Source organism: Chinchilla lanigera, unplaced genomic scaffold, assembly GCF_000276665.1.
Source record: "Chinchilla lanigera isolate Chin_1 unplaced genomic scaffold, ChiLan1.0 scaffold00036, whole genome shotgun sequence".
NCBI classification, from domain to species: Eukaryota; Metazoa; Chordata; class Mammalia; order Rodentia; family Chinchillidae; genus Chinchilla; species Chinchilla lanigera.
In genome coordinates, this window is record NW_004955437.1 from 8,834,457 (window position 1) to 8,853,532 (window position 19,076).

The 19,076-nt window shown below is 45.3% G+C and overlaps 1 protein-coding gene across 1 annotated transcript in view; it reads left to right on the forward strand.

Moving 5' to 3' along the window:
- Positions 1 to 7,373: 7,373 nt before the first annotated feature.
- The window catches only part of Gltscr1l (GLTSCR1-like), a 54,562-nt gene continuing 42,859 nt past the window's right edge, over positions 7,374 to 19,076 (forward strand). Inside the window, exon 1 of the mRNA XM_005389725.2 lies at positions 7,374 to 7,601. The gene's annotated coding sequence lies outside the window, so the exon portion shown is untranslated. The remainder of the gene's footprint in view (positions 7,602 to 19,076) is intronic.

Sequence of the window (19,076 nt, forward strand, 5' to 3'; positions counted from 1 at the left end):
TTTTACTTCCTTTCCCTCACTCAGCTTATTTTCAAGTTGCCTTTAGAGGAATTCAAGACAGACAAGATACCTGCACTCATGCAATTTACAGTATAGTGGGGAAAATAGAAAAATAATAATTGCAGATTTAAAAAAATTGTAAGTAGGTGGTGGATCAAAGAGAGTGTTATGCCGGGCATGGTGGCGCTCGGGAGGCTGAGTCATGAGGATCATTACAAGTTTGAGATCGGCCTGGTGAATTTAAAGCCAGCCAAAGCGGCACAGTGAAACCCTGTCTCAAAAAGACAAAAAGAAAAAAAAAAATGTGTTGTGAACCATCATTTGGGGTTTGTTTTTTTGTTTTGTTTTGTTTTGTTTTGAGACAGGGTCTCGCTATGCAGCTCAGACCAGCGTTGAGCTTACTTTGTAGCCCAGGCTGATCTTGAACTCTGGTCAGTCCTCCTGCCTCAGTCTCCCAAGTGCTGAGATTACAGGCGTGCGCCACCATGCCCAGCTGAATCATCATTTTGGCTAGTAATGACCAAAGAGCATTTTTTAGAAGAGATTATGACCTTTTTAAAAGTTAAGTTTATTGGTACCTTTAAGGTATACATAATAAGCATATTCATCATAGAGAATCTGTAGCTGTACATGATATAACTGGATTCTTTTTCTCCCCATTCCCCTCCCCTCCCTTCAGCTCTTCTTTCCCTCCTTATTTACAAAAGCTTTGTTTCCATTTTTTCTTCTTTTCTCATTTTTTTCTTTGCCCTTTCTTCCTTTCCCCTTCCTCCCTTCCTAGTTCCCTTTCCCATTTGAACATTTAAAAAGAGATGACATTTGAGCTGACGTGCAGTGTGAGCTTGTGTTAGCTTTGTGCAAAGCCCAGGTGACATTCCAGGCCTGGGAACGAGTGTAGAGACTGGAAGGCCAGGTGTGGACTTGGAGAGAAGCCTCCCTTGGGAGCACAGGAGGAGATGCAGTTGGTGAATCCCGCGGGACCTCTTGTCCTGTGCTACAGAGCCGGTTTCAGATTTGATTCCAATGGCAAATAAGAAGCTATTGAGGGCCGGGGATATAGCTCAGTGGCACAGCACCTGCCTGGCAGGCACAAGGTCCTGAGTTTGATTCCCGGTTCCAAAAAAAAAAGCTATTGAAGGATTTTTTGGGGGGTTGGTGGTAGCTTTTTTTCCAGTACCGGGGATCGAACTCACAACCTTGCGCTTGCCAGGCAGGCGCTGTGCTGCTGAGCTAAATCCCCAGCCCCTTAAAGGATTGTGATTAGGGTGTGATTTGTGTTCAGCTGTTTTGGGGTTCTGGGGATTGACCCTGGACTTCAGGCATGCCTAAGCAGCACTCCACCACAGAGCTGCATTCCTAGCCCTTGCTTTCTTTGTTTTCCTTTCTTTTTTTTAGACAGAGTCTTACTGTGTTGTCCAGGCTGGTGGCCTCAAGTAATCTTCCTGCCTCAGCCTTCTGAGTGCTGGGACTACAGGCCTGCACCACTGCTTCTGGCTTCTATTTTTTTTTTTTAGGGGTGCTACTGGGGACAAGTTAGGGGTTCCCTACCACTTAACTACCAATCCCTAACCCTTTACATTTTTGTTTTATTTTGTATTCTTGTCTTTTTGAGACGGTTTCGCTATGCAGTTCAGGCTGGCCTTGAATTCACTTTGTAGCCCAGGCTGGCCTTAAACTTGTAGTGATGCTCCTGCCTCAGCCTCCCAAGTGCTGGGATGAGAGGTGTGCACTACCACACCCTGCAAGCCCTTTACATTTTATATTAAGATGGTCTCAATCATTTGCCCAGGCTGACCTAAAATTTGCCATCCTGCCGCAGCCACCGTAGTGCTGGGGTTATAGGTACATGCCACGATGTCCTGTTTTTGAATATCTGTGGCCACTGAACAGAGGGGGAAGTTAAGCTATGGCAAGGCAGCCCGGAGCAGCCCGGAGTGACCTGTGGTAGCTTAGGCAAGCAGAGGGTCAGTGCAGATGGGAAGGGGTCAGATCTACTGGGAGGTGGAATTGGAGGATTTGCATATTGGGTTGGCCCTTGCGCAGAGCGGGGAGCCAAGGGTGCCTTTGGGGTTTTGGTCCAGATCTTGAGTAGAGCATGGTGCCTTCTGCTGTGTGGAGAAGATTGGAAGAGGGAGGTGATGAGGGGCGGGCACGAGTTCTTTTTTTTAAATACTCCTGAGCCATCACCCAAGTGGAGTTGAGCAGGCAGCGGGCACCCACGTAGGCCTGTGTGGATGTGAGCGTTGGGCGTCCCTGTGTACAGAGGGCGTGCGTGGAGCCAGCTGAGGTCGTCCGTGACCCTGGAGGCCTTAGACCAACCTGCAGCACTTCTCATGGCTGAAGGTCAGGCGAAGGAGCCCGGAAAGGCTCGGTCGTACCCTAACAGAGAGGCTGTGGTGGCCGCCTCCGTTACAGGCCGCTAGGAGTTAAGCAGTGAGGGTAGAGCGGTGTCCACAAGGGGTGACTGTGTGGAGAGTTTGTTTCGGGGTGCATGGGAGTGGGGGCCAGATTGGGAAGAGTTGAGGGAGAGAATCGGAGTGGAGGCAGAGGCGGGAGGATCTAGTTTGAGGCCAGCTTGGACTGCATACTGAGACCCTACCTCAAAGAGGGAGGGAGGGCTTTTCTCTGTTTCCTACTCAAACCTGCTATTATGCTTCTCTTTTTCATGAGGTGCCTGTGCCCTGACAGGCCGAGAGGATAAGTAACAGTAAAGCGAAACTAGAAAAAAGGAGGGGAAGGGATAGATGTCTACGATCCTGACCGAGAAGACCCAGAGTCAATTGTTGGGGAGCAGGCTGAGGAAGCGGCAGCTCTGGGGAAAGCAGCGTGAGCGGGCGCATGGGGAGAGCAGCGGCAGACGCCAGCTGTGTGCTGAGCTGTGCCCTGGTGTGTGGGGCGTGGCGTTCAGAGCCGCGGTGCAGACTGGTGCGTGGGGGCGCTGCGCAGCGGGGGCAGTATGGACTGGCAGGAAGCTTGAGCTGGGCCTTTCCAGCCTGAGGGATCTGGTTGGGTGGAGCTGGGGCACTGCTGGATCTAGTGCTCTAGGGAAAGGTGGGGCATTGCCACAGCTGAGCTGGGAAGGTAGACTGAAGGTCCCAGGAGAGCAGCTACAGCTTTGGTCAGGTCCTCCTTAACCCGTATGCGTCCATCTAGGAAGGTATCCCCTCAGCCCTCTTACACCCAGGTTCCCCTGAACCCTGACTTCTTCAGTTTATAAAGTTGGGCCCAGCGTGGTGGTGCGTGCCTGTAATCCAGCACTCAGGAGGCTGAGACAGCAGGATCCCTGCGAGTTCAAGGCCAGCCTGGGCTACATAGTGAGACCCTGTCTCAGAAACAAAATTATAAAATTATGGTTTGTTTAATTATTGAGTTTTCTAAAATAAAGTTGTGAGATTGACGATTGTCTGTTTTTGTGGATTCTTTGGGTCTGTTTTGAAAACACATGCAACACATTTCCTGAAACCAGAGGCCTGGTTGTGGGCGTGGAGTGAATAAGGTGTCAGTGAGCTGCCCTCCTAGCAATAGCGATATGGAAGTCCATGTCATGGAAGTCTGTGTCACTTCCTTGTATCATCAGGAATTAACTTTGTGGCCCACCTGAAATTGAAACATTTTCACAAGGAAGAAAATGGGGAAACAAGAAACAATACCTGTTAAATGTTTATACTGCTTCAGACCCTGATAGGTTTCTAACTCCCACAGCCACACTGTCGAGCAAATTTCATCTGTGGTTTATACATTATGAAAGAGGTTTTGAAAGAATTAAGTTGCTTAAAGTTACATTTCTAAGGGGCGTGGCTGGGATTTGAGTATCACCATTACTGCTGACTCATATATAAATATATACAGATGACTGCATAGTAAGTAAATAATTGGAGGCCCTTGCAGATAGCTGAATGACCCACAGTGGCACACACTTGTAGTTCCAGCTGCTCAGAGGCTGAGGCGGAGGATTGCTTGATGTCAGGAGTGTAAGGCAAGGGCAACATAGCGAAATCGCATCACACAAAAAGTAAAGTAAGCTAGGCACAGTGGCAGACATCTGTAATCCCAGCCACTCAAGAGGCTGAGGTAGGAGATCCCAAACGGAAGGCCAGCTTGGGAAATTTAGAAAGACCCTGTCTGGAAGAAAAAAAAAAAAAAAAGCTGAAGATGTAGCTCAGTACTTCCTGGGTTCAGCCCTCAGTACCTCCTGCTCCCTCAGCACTCATAAAATAAAATCAATTGCATGACCTTGGCTTCAGTAGGACTAGGAAGTGTTTTCACTGGTAAAATTGTGAGCAAATAAAACAATCTCAAGTTAATAGTCAAAATAAGTTTTCAGTCGCAGCAGTTAGTCTGGCCTTTTGCAGTTAATTCACTTTTTATTTGCATGGTGTAGTGAGTCAAGCATGGGTGCTGTTGAATTCTATATTTGCTCACAATCAGGGCCTGAGTCATCTCTTTCTCTTTAAAACAATGGCCTTGGGCAGGGGATATAGCTCAGTGGTACAAGCGCCTGCCTGGCAAGCACAAGGTCCTGAGTTTGATTCCCGGTACCAAAAAATAAAAATAAATAAAACAATGGCCTTCTTTGCAGAGCGTGCAGTTGGGGCCTTATCTAACCATTGTATGGTGGAGTTCAAGGTGTTTCGGCCTGCAGGGCTGTCAGTAGGCACAGTGATAATACAGATTGGAGGAAGACAGATAAGGTCTGGTTTGGCTTAAGAACGGTTCTTGGCTAAGGCAGGAGGATCTCAGGTTTGAGGGCAGCCTGGGCTACATAACCACACACATAAAAATGAACAATAGAAAAATGTTTTTTGAGACAGAGGCTATATAGTGAGTTTAAGACCAATCTGAACTACAGAGCATGACCCTGTCTAAAAAACCAGCCAACCAACAAAACAAACAAGTACATAAATAAAATGTTGCTATATTTAAATATATGAAAAAATTTATTTCCTAGAGGTACAAACAGATGTACTTAGAAGTAGGTTAATTTATTCTTATTCGTGTTTATACTCTGGTTCTCTGGATGTGTAAGTGTCTTAGGGTTTAGAAACTGAGAGGCCCCCCTTTCCTCGAGGTGCAATTGCGCTGATGAAGATCACACCTCGGCTGCATTTGGGGCAGGCTTTTTTGGTTTTAGTTTTTTTCAAATTTCAAGAGCTGTTTTACATGGGAAGTTTCTTTTTATAAATCTGACTTTTCATATCACTTGATATACACAGGTTTTAGTTTTTGTTATAGCATGTGTGAGGTAGATGGGACAATCTGACAGAGAATGTCCACAGAGAATAACACCAGAAATGTCATTCGGTAACCTTGTTATTTGAGCCGGGCATGATAGTGCATGCCTATAATCCCAGCACTCAGGAGGCTGAGGCAGGAGCATCGTTCCAAGTTCGAAACCAGCCTGGGCTACAAAGTAAGCCGAAGGCCAGCCTGAACTGCATAATGAGACCCGGTCTCAAAAAGACCAAAAAAAAAAAAAAAAAAAAAAACCTTGTTGTTTGCTGTGTCACATACAATATCTAATGCACTGCACGTGGAATTTGCTTATCTTTTTTTTGGTTTTTTTTTTTGGTTTTGGTTTTTCTCCGGTACCAGGAACCGAACTCACGACCTTGCACTTGCCAGGCAGGCGCTTTGCTGCTGAGCTAAATCCCCAGCCCCCAAATTTGCTTATCTTTGTTATAAACTATGAATCTGTGGGTTCTGGATCCATGAATTCAACCAATTGCTGATTGAAAACATTCAGAAAAAAATGTGTCTATTGAACACATACAGACTTCTTTCTTGTCATTCCTTCCTAGACAGTGCAGGACAGCTATGCATAGCTTTGACACTGTTAGGACTTTTATGTCCTAGAGAGGATGTAAAACAGACCCCCCACATATTTATGAAATGCTGATTTTGTGCAGAGCACCTGGCAAGCACAGGTGCATGAGATAGGTGCTAGGTACAGGCATGTGCTAGGTACCGGAAGACTGACCCCAGGCAGAGTTTGGGAAGTGCTTAGGAGCTTTATGGGCTGACTGGAGAGGTCGGGTGAGAGCTGCCCGTTCCCTCCTCAGCCAGAGGCCGTGCTAGGCGTGGCTCTCAGGCTGCTGCAGGGAGCAAAAACCCAAAACTTTCCTCGCCTGGGGAAAACAGACCATGACCTAAGTACGCTTTGCGGTCCGTTAGGTGACCAGGCAGGTGGAAGTGCTGAGGGTGGAGAAGTCAGTGGTCAGTCTCAATTGTCTGTGCAGAGACTTGAAGGACATAGGAAACTCGTGAGGCTACCTGGAGGGGTGACCCTGCAGGCAGAGTACGAGGCCTGCGACACGAGTCACACGTCCCTGGTGAGTTACGGGTGCCGCAGCTCAGCAGTGGCTGAGCAGAGAGGACAGAGTTTGGGGGCCGAGCACGAAAGCACCCATAGTGTTCACAGCTGAACACAGAGGGGTCGGGCTTCCTTGCAACAAGGGCAGTGGGGGTTCACTGCAATATCTGTCTGTCTGCCTGTCTGTCTGTTTTGTAGTGCTCAAGATGGAACCCAGGGCCTGGAGCATGCTGGCCAGTGCTCCTACCACTGAGCCTCACCCCTACGCGTACTAGGGTGTGTTTATTTTCATGCACATTGATAAGCTTTCTGCAATTTCGAAAATAATTTCACGTGCACATGTCTTGCCTTTCCAATAAAGTAATCAGCTCCTGGGGACCTGGCATGTGTTGTGCACGTGCATATTTATACTGCCCCTATCGCAAGCCTTTCAAGCAGTTGCTGGCTGGAGTTACCATCATTGTGATGCTGTTACAAGGTACTGTTTACCATGCTTGCCCTGACCCCCACCAGGATCACACCCATGGCCTTGGGCATGCTGTGCAAGCAAGTGCTCTACCAGCAAGCTGAGGATTTGACTTTTTGAGGAAGGCGGGTGTTTGGGGTTTTTTGACACTGGGTCTTGCTATGTAGTCCAGGCCGACACTGAACTCGCCATGGAGCCCAGATTGGCCTCAAACTCATGGCTGTCCTCCTGCCTCAGCTTCCCAAGTGCTAGGTTACAGGTGTGTGTCACCACACCTGAGTAGGATTTAAATATTTAGAAAGGGAACTGGGTATTTGTAGTAAAACACTATAAAGACATAATGAAATGAGAGAAAATGATCCTAATTTGTCCCAAAAGGTGCCGCTGAATAACAATAGTGGAACTGTGTCCTATTTAATTTTATGTTTATTTATTTATTTATTTATTTATTTATTTATTTATTGTCTTTTTGAGACAGGGTCTCACTATGCAGTTCAGGCTGGCGTTGAGCTCACGTTGTAGCCCAGGCTGGTCTCAAACTCAGAAGGATCCTTCTGCCTCAGCCTCCCAAGTGCTGGGATTATAGGCATGCGCCACCACCCCCGGCTAGTGTGTCCTATTTTAAATGACCTGGAAGTGATAGGAGCTGGTAGCCCACTAAATGGGAAGTCTGCATCTCTTTCCCAGGGGATGGCAGCATGGTATAGCTACACTTCTCAGAAGACAGGAGCGCGTCTCAAGTGGTGTCCGGTTTCCTCTGATACGATCAGTCCTGGTCCTGTGACGGTCAGCTCAGACAATGGCCGGAGGGAATTACTCCCAGAGGTGAGGGCAGCGCAAGTCTTTAACTCAGATATCTACACATTTAACTTTTGTGAAAAAAACCCGAAAAGCTCATGATTAAGGAAACTGGGATGAAGATGTGAATTTTGCCTAAGCATTCCAGAAAAGCCACTGCATGTTTATCAGCTGAAATTCTCTCTGTGCCTCACTCTGGCTGAGAATTCCAGCGGACTTTTCCACCACAGTCTTGGGCTTTTCAAATTACAAAATGAATTTCCATCACTCTTGTTAGACTCACCAGCACTGGCGTCCTTACCTTGTTCTGCGAGGGTTCCGGTGATACCTTTCAGGGTACTCAGTCCTTTCCGCACCGTTGAAGTTGACGACTTGCTGTGACCAACCTGAGCTCCTGGCAGTGCCTTCCACGTCTGGTGCACGGAGGACATCAGAGCCCTCTGCAGACATGAGCTGTATACTCAGCAAGTGGCAAAGGGTCTCATGACTTACGTGCAGCTATTGGGATCTGTTGTGTATTCACATGTGAAACAACCATGCTGGAGCCCTGACTCCTAAAGGACCTGTGGTTACAATTCAGGGGGATCCATGAATTGGGATACAAATATTTGCATATATATTTTCTCAAGCTCCAGCTCAAATTCATCATTTCCTAAATCTGTGGCTGAAGAACACAAACCAGAGTAGTAGCTTTTTTTTTGCGGGGGGGACAATGTCTAGCTATGTAGTTTAGGTTGACCTTGAACTCACTATGTAGCTCAGACTGACCTGATACTTAAGAGCCATCCTCACCAGGCGTGGTGCTGCACACCTGTAATCCCAGCACTCGGGAGGCTGAGGCAGGAGGATCGTTCCAAGTTTGAGACCAGTATGGGCTACAAAGTGAACTCAAGGACAGCCTGAACTGTATAACAAGACGCTGTCTCAAAAAAAAAGACAAAAAAAAAAAAAAAAAAAGAGCCATCCTCTTCAAGAGTTTTGCCTACTTCTAGTGGATTTAATGTTTCTGTTTTAATATTTAGATCTTTGATCCATTGGAATTTTAGTTTAGTGCATGGTGAGAGATACGGGTCTAGGATTAATCTTCGGCACATGGAAAGCCAGTTTTCCCAATACCATTTATTAAAGAGGCTATCTTTCTTCCAGTGAAGGTGTTTGGCTTCTTTGTTAGAGATAAGTGGTATGTTTGGAGTTGTTTCTGCATCTTCTGTTCCATTAATCCTTGGGTTTACTTTTTGCCAATATCATGCTGTTTTTATCACAGTGGCTTTGTAGTATAAATTCAAGTTGGGGATTGTTATGCCCCCGCCCTACCTTTGTTGTCCAGAAGCATTACTCTAATATCAAAACCAGAGAAGGAAACACACACACCACACACACACACAATGCTCCAACCAAAAAAGAGAGCTACAAGCCAGTCTTTTTTTTTTTTTTTTGCGGCAGTGGGGGTCAAACTCACGACCTTGCGCTTGCCAGGCAGGCGCTGTGCTACTGAGCTATATCCCCAGCCCAAGCCAGTCTTCTTAATGAACATAGATCCAGAAATCCTCAATAAGATATTGGCAAACAGAATGCAGCAAATCATCAAGAAAGTTATACACCATGACCAAGCAGGATTCATCCCAGGGATGCAGGGATGATTCAGCATATGCAAATCAATAGATATAATACACCATATTAACAGAGCCAAGGACAAAAAATACATGGTCATGACAATAGACACAAAAAAAATTTGACAAAGTCCAACACCCATTTATAATTAAAGTCTACAGAAAATTGGAATGGAAATCTTTATCTTAATCTGATAAAAGCCATCTATGACAGACCAGTAGCCAACATCATGATAAATGGTCAGAAAATTAAACATTTGACCCTAAAATCAGGAACAAGACAAGGATGCCCACTCTCACCTCTCCTATTCAGTATAGTTCCGGAAACATTAGCCAGAGCAGTTAGACAAAAAATAAAACAGGAATGCGGACAGGAAAGGAAGAAGTTAAATTACCATTCTTTATGAATGACATGATACTCTGCATAGAAGAGTCCAAAAACTCCACCGAAAGACTGCTAGATTTTTTGTTGTTGTTGTCTTTTTGAGACAGAGTTTCACTGTGCAGTTCAGGCTGGCCTTGAGCTCATTTTGTGGCCCAGGCGAGCTCACAGTGATCCTTCTGCTTCAGCCTCCTGAATGCTGGGATTATAGGCGTGCGCTACCACACCCAGCCATGACTACTAGATTTAATAACCAAATTCAATAGCATAATAGTGTATAAAGTCAGCGCTCAAAACTCACTAGATTTCCAGTACACACATAACAAACTCGCTGAGAAATTAGGAAAACACCACCTCTAGTGAAGGAAGTACAAGACCTTTACACTGAAAAGTACAGTACTCTGAAAAAGGAGATTGAAGAGGATACCAGAAAATGGAAAGATAGCCCTTGTTCTTGGATAGGTAAAACCAATATAGTGAAAAGGACCATACTTCTAAAACTGTTATACAGATCTAATGCAATCCCAATCAAAATACAATAGCTCCAGGTGCGGTAGCGCATGTGTATAATCCCAGTACTGGGGAAGCTGAGGTAGGAGGATCGCTGTGAGTTCGAGGCCAGCCTGAACTGTAGTGAGAGTCTGCCTCAAAAAGATAAAATAAAGTTTGTGTGTAAGTAATCAAAATACCAATAGCATACCTCACAGAACTAGAGAGAACAATCCTAAAATTCATTTGGAAGCAGAAGAGACCTAGAACATTTGCAGATATCTTGAGAGATAACTGTCTTCTACTAGTTACTAGACTCACCACTAAATGTTGTACTCTTATGCATCAATGAAAAATCACATCTGTAAATTATAACTTAAAACTTTTCAGCTAAAAAAAAAATTGGGGGCTGGGGATTTAGCTCAGCGGCAAAGCGCCTCCCTGGCAAGCGCAAGGTTGTGAGTTCAGTTCCTGGTACCGGAGGAAAACCAAAAACCAAAAAAAAAAAAAAAATTAAAAAAAAAAATTTAGCTAAACATGGTAGTGTATGCCTGTAATCTCAGCACTAGGAAACTGAAGCAGAGGGACTGAGAGTTCAAGTCCAGCCTTCGATAAATTAGTGATTTGAGACCCTGTCTCAGAAAAAATTTTAAGTCGAGGGTGTATCTCAGTGCAGTGGCCTGGTTTCAAGCACCAGTATTTGAAAAAAAAAAAAAATACTATAACTATTGGCATAAAATCAAGCTCCACCACCCCCACTCTGCAGGTAGGGGTTGATTTCAGCCGAGGGGCTCGGATCCTCCTTCCCCCATAGGTGAGCGTCCTTGTTAAAATTCAGTGAAAGACAAGACCCTTTTTTTTTTTTTGTCTTTCTGAGACAGGGTCTCACTGTGCAGTTCAGGCTGGCCTTGAGCTCACTTTGTAGTCCGGCTGGTCTGGAACTTGCAATGATCCTCCTGCCTCAGCCTCCCAAGTGCTGGGATTACAAGTATGTGCCACCACACCCGGTCCATATTCTTTGTTAAATCCTGTTTGTTTTTCATTGCTGAAGATTGAACCCAAGGCCTCACAAGTATTAGACAAGCACTCCATCACTAAGCTATATTCCCAGACCTCTTAAATAATTTTTAAGCTTTAAAAAATCCACTTGTTTTCCTCCTTGAAAAATTGATTTTGCCTCACACCCTTCTTTGGAGTCTGCCTTTATAAGGGGAGCCCTCGATGTCTCTCCCGTGGTAACATGGCTGACTTGGTAAGATGGAATTTTGTTTGTTAACATTGTTGGTTGTTTTTGCAGGCCTTGTTTTTCTTGGAACGCGCCACAAAACCAGAATGTTTTGCGTGTTGCTCACGGAGAGAGCAGTGAGAGCTAAGAGTTTGTACAGCAGCCTTATCCATATCCCTAACACAGTGCTTAAGGAAAGGGGAATATATCTTGTTTATCATCGCTGCCATTTCCAAACACTTTTAAAGCAGTTCCAGACATGGGGCCAGTCACATGTGGGAAGCACACTAACACTGGTAAAGACAGATTATTTTTATTTTTAAGCCTTAATTTTATGGTATTGTATTTCAGCGAATTTTGTGGCTGGGGGATGGGAATGCAAACAGCAGTTTTTCCTTTTTTACCATTGGTGCCTGGCATCATATAAGTGTCCACTGGGCTCTGAAAAAGTCATATGGGTAGAATCTCTGCTTTTACATCATTTAAAATGTTTTCTTTCTTTCTTTTTTTTTTTTTTTTTGTCTTTTTGAGACAGGGTCTCGCAGTTCAGGCTGGCCTTGAGCTCACTGTGTAGCCCAGGCTGGTCTCGAACTCACAACAGTCCTCCTGCCTCAGCCTCCCACATGCTGGGATTACAGACGTGGGCCACCATGCCTGGCCATTTAAAAGGTTTTCTAACATAGATCCTCTTTACATTAGGGAAAGCATAAATGTCATATAAAACTCCGGTTCATTTATTAGAGTATTTGGGTTTTTTGAGTAAAACTAGACTCAGAAAAGCCTTAGAGCAGGTTCTGTTTAATATTCAAATAGTTTGTTTTTATGGAGAAGACACAAGTAAGACTAACTTTTGCCTCTCCTAGTTTTTAATTCCTGTTGCTAAAATTTTTTTACTAGGTGCTATTGGCTGATACATGACCAACATCAACTTTGTGGATGACTTGTTTCCAAGTCGGCACTGCTAGCTAGGTGGTCTGGGTGCACACCTGTAGTTCTGGCACTTGGGAGAGTGAGGCAGGAGGGTCGCTGGAAGTTCAAGCCCAACCTAGGCTACATAGTGAGACCCTGTCTCCAAAACAAAAAGTTGGTGTTGCTGCCTTTGCTACCTAACTCAGCTTATCACTGGGCAGTGACTGTCTCTCACTGGTTACTTTTAGTGGAAGAAAGTAGTAAATGTGGCAGTCAATGATTAAAATAGGAATTCAGGGGCTGGGGATTTAGCTCAGCGGCATAGCGCCTGCCTGGCAAGTGCAAGGTCGTGAGTTCGATTCCCGGTAACAGAGAAAAAACAAAAAATAAAAAAATAAAATAGGAATTCAACTTTCTTGTTTTTTGGTCTTTTTGAGACAGGGTTTCATTATGCAGTTCAGGGTGGCCTTGAATGCAACATTGTAGCCCTTGCTGACCTCAAATTTGTAGCAATCCTCATGCCTCACCCTCTCTAGTGCTGGAATTACAGGAGTGAAACACCATGCCTGGCTTCAACTTTTATTTGGAAGTATAATAGAAAAATTCTGTAGTTGAAATGTATGTAGTATTCGCCAGATGTGGTGGCACGTGCCTGTAATCACAGCACTCAGGAAGCTGAGGCAGGAGGATCATTGCAAATTGGAGAACAGCCTGGGCTACAAAGTGATCTCAAGGTCAGCCTGAACTGCATAATGAGACCCTCTCTCAAAAAGACCAAAAAAAAAAAAAAAAAAAAAAAAGAAAAGAAAAGAAATTTTGTGTGTTATGCCTGAACAGTTAATCATCTTTTTAATACATATTATTCTATGTAATGAAGTGCTGTGAATAATCGTAGTTTGTTTAATTTTGCATAATGTTTAATAGAAAATCAGCTGAGTGCAGTACCATATGCCTGTAATTCTAGCTTCTTGGGAGATTGAGGCAGGAGGACCCCTTGATGCCAGGACTTTGAGACCAGCCTGGGCAAAGTTCAAGACCCCATCTCAAAAAAAAAAAAAAAAGAAAGGAATTAGGATAGTGGCATTTCTTTGTATCATTTCTCCTTTCTTTTTCCCTGTGTTATCATCTAAAGTCATCAAAATGTCCATTATAATTGAGCCTTAGCTGAATTATACCCATAGCTCTTCCCCATTCCTGGTTGGGTGGGGAGGCTGGTAGGTAGAGCATTCAGCAACGTCACAGGGCTTTGGAACTTTCAGCATTGTATACCTTAAGACACCACAAGTCTGTACCCAGATAGATTCACTCTAGACTTGTGGGAATGAATCAAGGGTCTGGGATACCACTCACCCATGGCAGCTGGTACAAAATTAGCAGCTGAGGGGTGTTTCCCCCTCAGCTTTGTATCCATAGATGGTAAAGGCATGACATCAGTAGACTCTTGTTGGAGCTTAAGATTCTGAGGCTCTGGGGTTTAGTTCAGTGTTGAGTGCTTGCCTAGCAAGCCCGAGACCTGAAGTTCAGTCCCCAGCCTGCAAAGTGAAAGATAAAAGCCTCTGGGCACCCTTTGGTTAAGCACAGTTTCTGTCAGCCTTGAAGTTTTTCAGTGTGTACATTTCTGGATGATTTTAGAATTCGTTAGTGTTTCTCAGACTTGAAAACTCAGACCACCCAAGACCACATCCCTGGCTTGAGGTCTGATCTGTACAGTTGGTGGTTGTCCAGCCAACAGGCTGGATTGCCATCATCCTCCTGCTAAAGTAATCCCGATGTCTTGGTGTTCGGGGATCCCTGCTGGTGGTCATTCCTGTGCAGTAGCTGACAGCCCCGTGGGCTCGGGGGGTTCTCGAGCTCAAGGACAGCTCAGGGAGGTCCAGCAGGGCGAGTTCGGTGATTTCCACGCTTTTTCCTCCCAGTGGAGGAAGGGTGGATGGAGCCCACTCAGCGGAAGAGGGAGTGAGAAGTGGCATCAGCCGCCGCCTCCACCAGCCACCGCTCCTGGGCGCCTCAGAGAGCCCTAGGTCCCTGAGGAGCAAAGTTCAACAATCACCAATGGATCAGTGAGCCAGGCGTGGTGGCACACGCCAGTAATCCCAGCACTCAGAAGGGGGAGCAGGAGATCGCTGCAAGTTCAGGGTTAGCTGGGCTTCACAGTGAGGCCAGCCTGGAATATATACCGAGAGCCTGTCTCAGAAAACAAACAAAATCACCCATATGGTCTGTTAACTTCATTTAGAGGTGGGAAGTTCCATGAGGAACTTGTGGCCAGTCACAGTCAGGGTAAACGTACAAACCAACCCCAAGGCTTCCAAACCCTCGGCCTCCCGTGTGCATCCCCAGTCTCTGGGAAGCCCGTGCCCGAAGTGTGCTCACCGCTGCCCCGCCTTACTGCACGTTGTTAGCTAGCTGGAGTTACTAAGACGCTGGGCTCATTCCTACCCCGTCTCATTCCAAGTAGGAATGAAGAGCTTAAAGGCCTCCAAACTACATTCACCAGAATCTTATCCTGGCATGTTAAGTCCTCTTTTCTGCCTTTGGAGAATTTTTAATTCACAACTTCTTCCCCTAATAATTTTTCTTAGTCTTCCGCCTTCTCCGCCAGCCTTGAGCCTGGCAACAGGATGAATGAAGTGCTGTGAGTGAATTGTTGAGAACTCAGCCAATCATGTTGTGTTGGACATTGTTCTTATTATGAATGGATAAAACGATGAAAGTATAATCATGTTTTCTTATAGTGTCATTATTTCACAAAGAGCCCAGTGATACCCGAAGAAGTTTGAGAATCCCTAGCTCTCTTCCAAAAGAGAGTTCGTTTAAAAGCACGAACCAAGCCAGGAGGCAGAGATTTGCAATAGAAGTTTTAACAGCCCAGAACAATTTCAATACAGTAAGCAGAAGGGGATAACAACACTATACCCTAAGAGGCTATTTCATGGCAAAACTTTTTGATCATGCCACTCATTAGGAAATGGTTTAGCCGGATATAATGGCACATGCTTACAGGAGGCTGAGGCAGGAGGATCGCAGTTTAAGGCCATCTTGGACAATTTAGTGAGACCCTAGCTCAAAATAAAAAGGCCTGGGGATGTAGCTTAGTAGTGAAGAGCTTGCTAGCGTGTATGAGGCCCTGGGTTTGAGCTCTAGTAGTACTACCAAAAAAATTGTGTTCACTTGTTTGTTGTTACGGTTTGTGTCTGAATGTCCCCCCAAAGCCTCGTGCAGTTACGGGGCGGGCTTTTAGAGTTTATGCTTGAGCCATGATCCAATGCTGGGATTATGGGTGTGAGTGCTACACCCGCCCTAGGGCGGATAGTTTGCATATATAAGGGAGTGAGAAAGGCTGCCCCTCTGCCACTCCTCCCTTTTGCTCTTGCTGCCTTTGCTGTTTTCCGCTGCCTTGAACTGTTGTCCTGTGCCATGTGCCACTCTGCCTTAGAGCCAGCCAAGTACGGACTGAAACCTCCACAGACTGTGAGCTAAATAAACCTTTCCTTCCTTAATTTTGGGCGTCAGGTATTTTGTCTCAGCAACGAGAGAAAAGTAACCAAGACATTTGTTTAAACACAATAGTTCGTTTTTCAGCTTTACTTTTCTAGTACTATAAAATATGCAGGGTTTTTTTTTGTTTGTTTGTCAATCATATTTTAGAATATCCTCATTTGATATTCCTTGGCCCTAACCTAGTAGCCAGCCCACAGTGTGTGCTAAGTTTGCATTAAATGAATAATGAATATTTACACCCACTGAACAGCTGGATTAAAGATAGAAAGAAGGAAGCAGGCTCCCCATCCCCTAACTCTTCCTCAGTGCAGGAAACAGGAGGAGGACAAGAGAAGTGTGCAGTTTATCGGTCTGTCCCCCTTTCCTCCCCTCCTCCCGTTTACCTTCCTACCTTAAAAAGTTGGGAACTGGACAAACTGGATGAAACTGGGTTTTGGACCTGGGTTGTCAGGCAGCACAGAACAGTGACTGCTTGCGCCCTAAGTGCCCCAGCTTCCTGCGAGGCCAGGGCATAGGGCAGGGTACCCAGCTCGGCCTTGGGGATCTTCCTGAGTAGAGCTCATGTGGTGGGAGGCAGAAAGACTGAGGCGCACAGGGTGGAGACAGCACCCCAGAATCAGTCTCCTCAAGTAACCTAAGTGTGTCCTGGACAAAGCACAAAAATATCTACATGGACATAAAAATATCCAGCCTCTGATAACTAATATTTAACTAATGCCCAGCCAGATGCAGTGACACATGTCTGTACTCTCAATTACTCAGGAGACTGAGGCAGGAGGGTCACTTGAGCCCAGCAGGCGTTTGAGGCAGCTTGGGTGTCATAGGAGACCCCATCTCTTTAAGAAAAAAAAACATGAGGCAAAAATGACCAGAGATGCAAGTGGCAGGAAGTACCACTCATAATGAGAAAAAACATCAATAAAATCAGCAGGTACACGCTCAGAAACTACACAGATGATAGAATAACTGCAGAAAGACAGTGAAAAGTAATCACTAGCCAGGCGTGGTGGCGCATGCCTGTAATCCCAGCACTCAGGAGGCTGAGGCAGGAGGATTGTTTTGAGTTCGAGACCAGCCTGGGCTACAAAGTGAGCTCAAGGCCAGCCTGAACTGCATAGGGAAACCCTGTCTCAAAAAGACAAAAAACAAAATGAAACAAAAAGTAATCACTGTTTTTCATAGGTTCAAGAGAGTAGAAGAAAGGTTGAACATATTACGTGATAATGTGGAAAATAAAGGAAAAACCTGAATTGCACTTCTAGAGCTAAAACCCACAATGTTTAAAAGTAAAAATATGCTGGGTGGGATGAACAGCCAGTTAGATGCTGCAAAAGAAAAAGAAGAATTGAACTTGAAGTCAGCAGTAGAAGCTATCCCAAGTGAAAGCCAGAGAAAGAAAAACTAAGTGAAAAAAAATGATATCCGTAAGCAGCCTAATGGATGTATAATTGGGACACCTACAAGAGGAGGGACACAAAATATTTTAAAATTTTATACCTGACATTTTTCTAAATTGAAGAAAAACTATAAACCTATAAAATCTATAAGCCCAGTGAACCCCAAACATAGGAAACATGAAGAAAACTATACCAAGACACAGCGTCATCAAATTGCCTAAAAGTAGTGGTAAAGAGAAAAATTAGAACATCCAGGGCAAAAAGGACCCATTATGAATAAAAGAAACAAAGATTTAAAAAAAAAAAATAACAGAAGCCAGCCTTGGTAGTACACACCTATAATCCCACCACTCTTGGGAGGCTGAGGCAGGAGGATTATGAATTCAAGTCCAGCTTGTGCAATTTAGTGACTTACCAAAACCTTATTTTAAAGTGAAAAATAAACAAAGGGGTAGAGATATAGTTCCATGCAAAGATACGCAATATGGGTCCATACTTTCCTCCCACGTGGTTGAGATCCTTTCTCTACTGTTTTGAAATGTCACTTTTAGTAGCTGGGCGTGGTGCCCGCCTGTAATCCCAGCACTGGAGGTTGAGGCAGGAGGATCATTGCGAGTCAAGGCCAGCTGGGCTACAAAGTGAGCTCAAGGCCAACCTGAACTGCATAGTGAGACCCTGTCTCAGAAAGAAAAAAAAAAAAAAGTCACTTTTATACTGCGTCATCTTGATTAAAGCCACTATTCACAGTATTTGTTGAACTCTGTTGAAAATAATTTTAAATACTAGCTTTCATTTTTTTAGGGTTGGTAGTCCATTGTCAGGCAGAGATTTTTTGTTTGTTTGTTTTGTCTTCTTAAGACAGGGTGTCACTCTGCAGTTCAGGCTGACCTTGAGCTCACTTTGTAGCCCAGCTGGTCTCAAACTCACAACAATCCTCCTGCCTCAGCTTCCTGAGTGCTGGGATGACAGGCGTGCGCCACCATGCCTGGCTCTGGAGCAGGGATTTCTAAACTGTGGGTGTTGTCAGAACTTTGTAAGAGCAATAGATGCCACTGTCGAGAGCTGCTGTGGGAGGGGGCTGTGTCCAATCACCGCCAGAGGGTGCCTCTTTCACACAGCCTTGCAAGTCCCGCCTGGCCTCTGCACCCACTCACAGATGCCAGGGTTGTTCTCAGCACCTCACTTTGAGTCCTTAGTGTCCTCCTCCTTTAGAATCACTCAGTTTGACAGTTTTCTTTAGTATCGGGACCTCAGTGGCCTGGCCGTGAGTCATGCTGAGGAAGGGGTAGCTTGCGTCTGGGGACTGTGCAGCTGAGGATGCAGTGGAAGGGAGGCTCATCTCTTGTCTTTTGAAAACCTGTTTAAGATAGAAAAGAATATGAGCCTGTGACAAGGTAGACTCCCTAGGGCATCTAGGCTGTGTAGGCTTGCAGAGGGTCTCCCTGCCTGGGAGGATGTTCGAGAACCAAAGCGGCTTGTCTCCAGGGAGCGCGCCTCCAGGTGGGGTGAGACCACCTCTGGTTAGGACTGGAAGGTGCACACTGGCTTGTACTCTCATCGCTATTATCAGATTGTCCTTTTACTTTGACTCTTTAAGGACTAGCCTGTCACTCGCAACACTGAGGTAGCAAATGTTCTGTCACCATAAGTGACCTTATGGTGGCAGTGGCATGGCCTGGGCTGACCTTCCTCAGAACTTGTTTGACAACTTTAGGGATCCAGCAAATGGGAAAGGAGGAAGTGAGGATGTCAAGAAGGGGGGAGGCTGGGGAGCTGCTTATCTTTGGTGTGATGTTTCTTTCTTTTGTTATTAATTAGCTTGTATCAGAGAATTCTAGATGAGTGACTGATTGATTGATTGTGGTTCTGGGGATTGAACCCAGGGCCTTTGCACTGAGCTATATCCGCAGCTCTGCTCTGCTCTGCTCTGCTCTGCTCTGCTCTGCTCTGCTCTGCTCTGCTCTGCTCTGCTCTGCTCTGCTCTGCTCT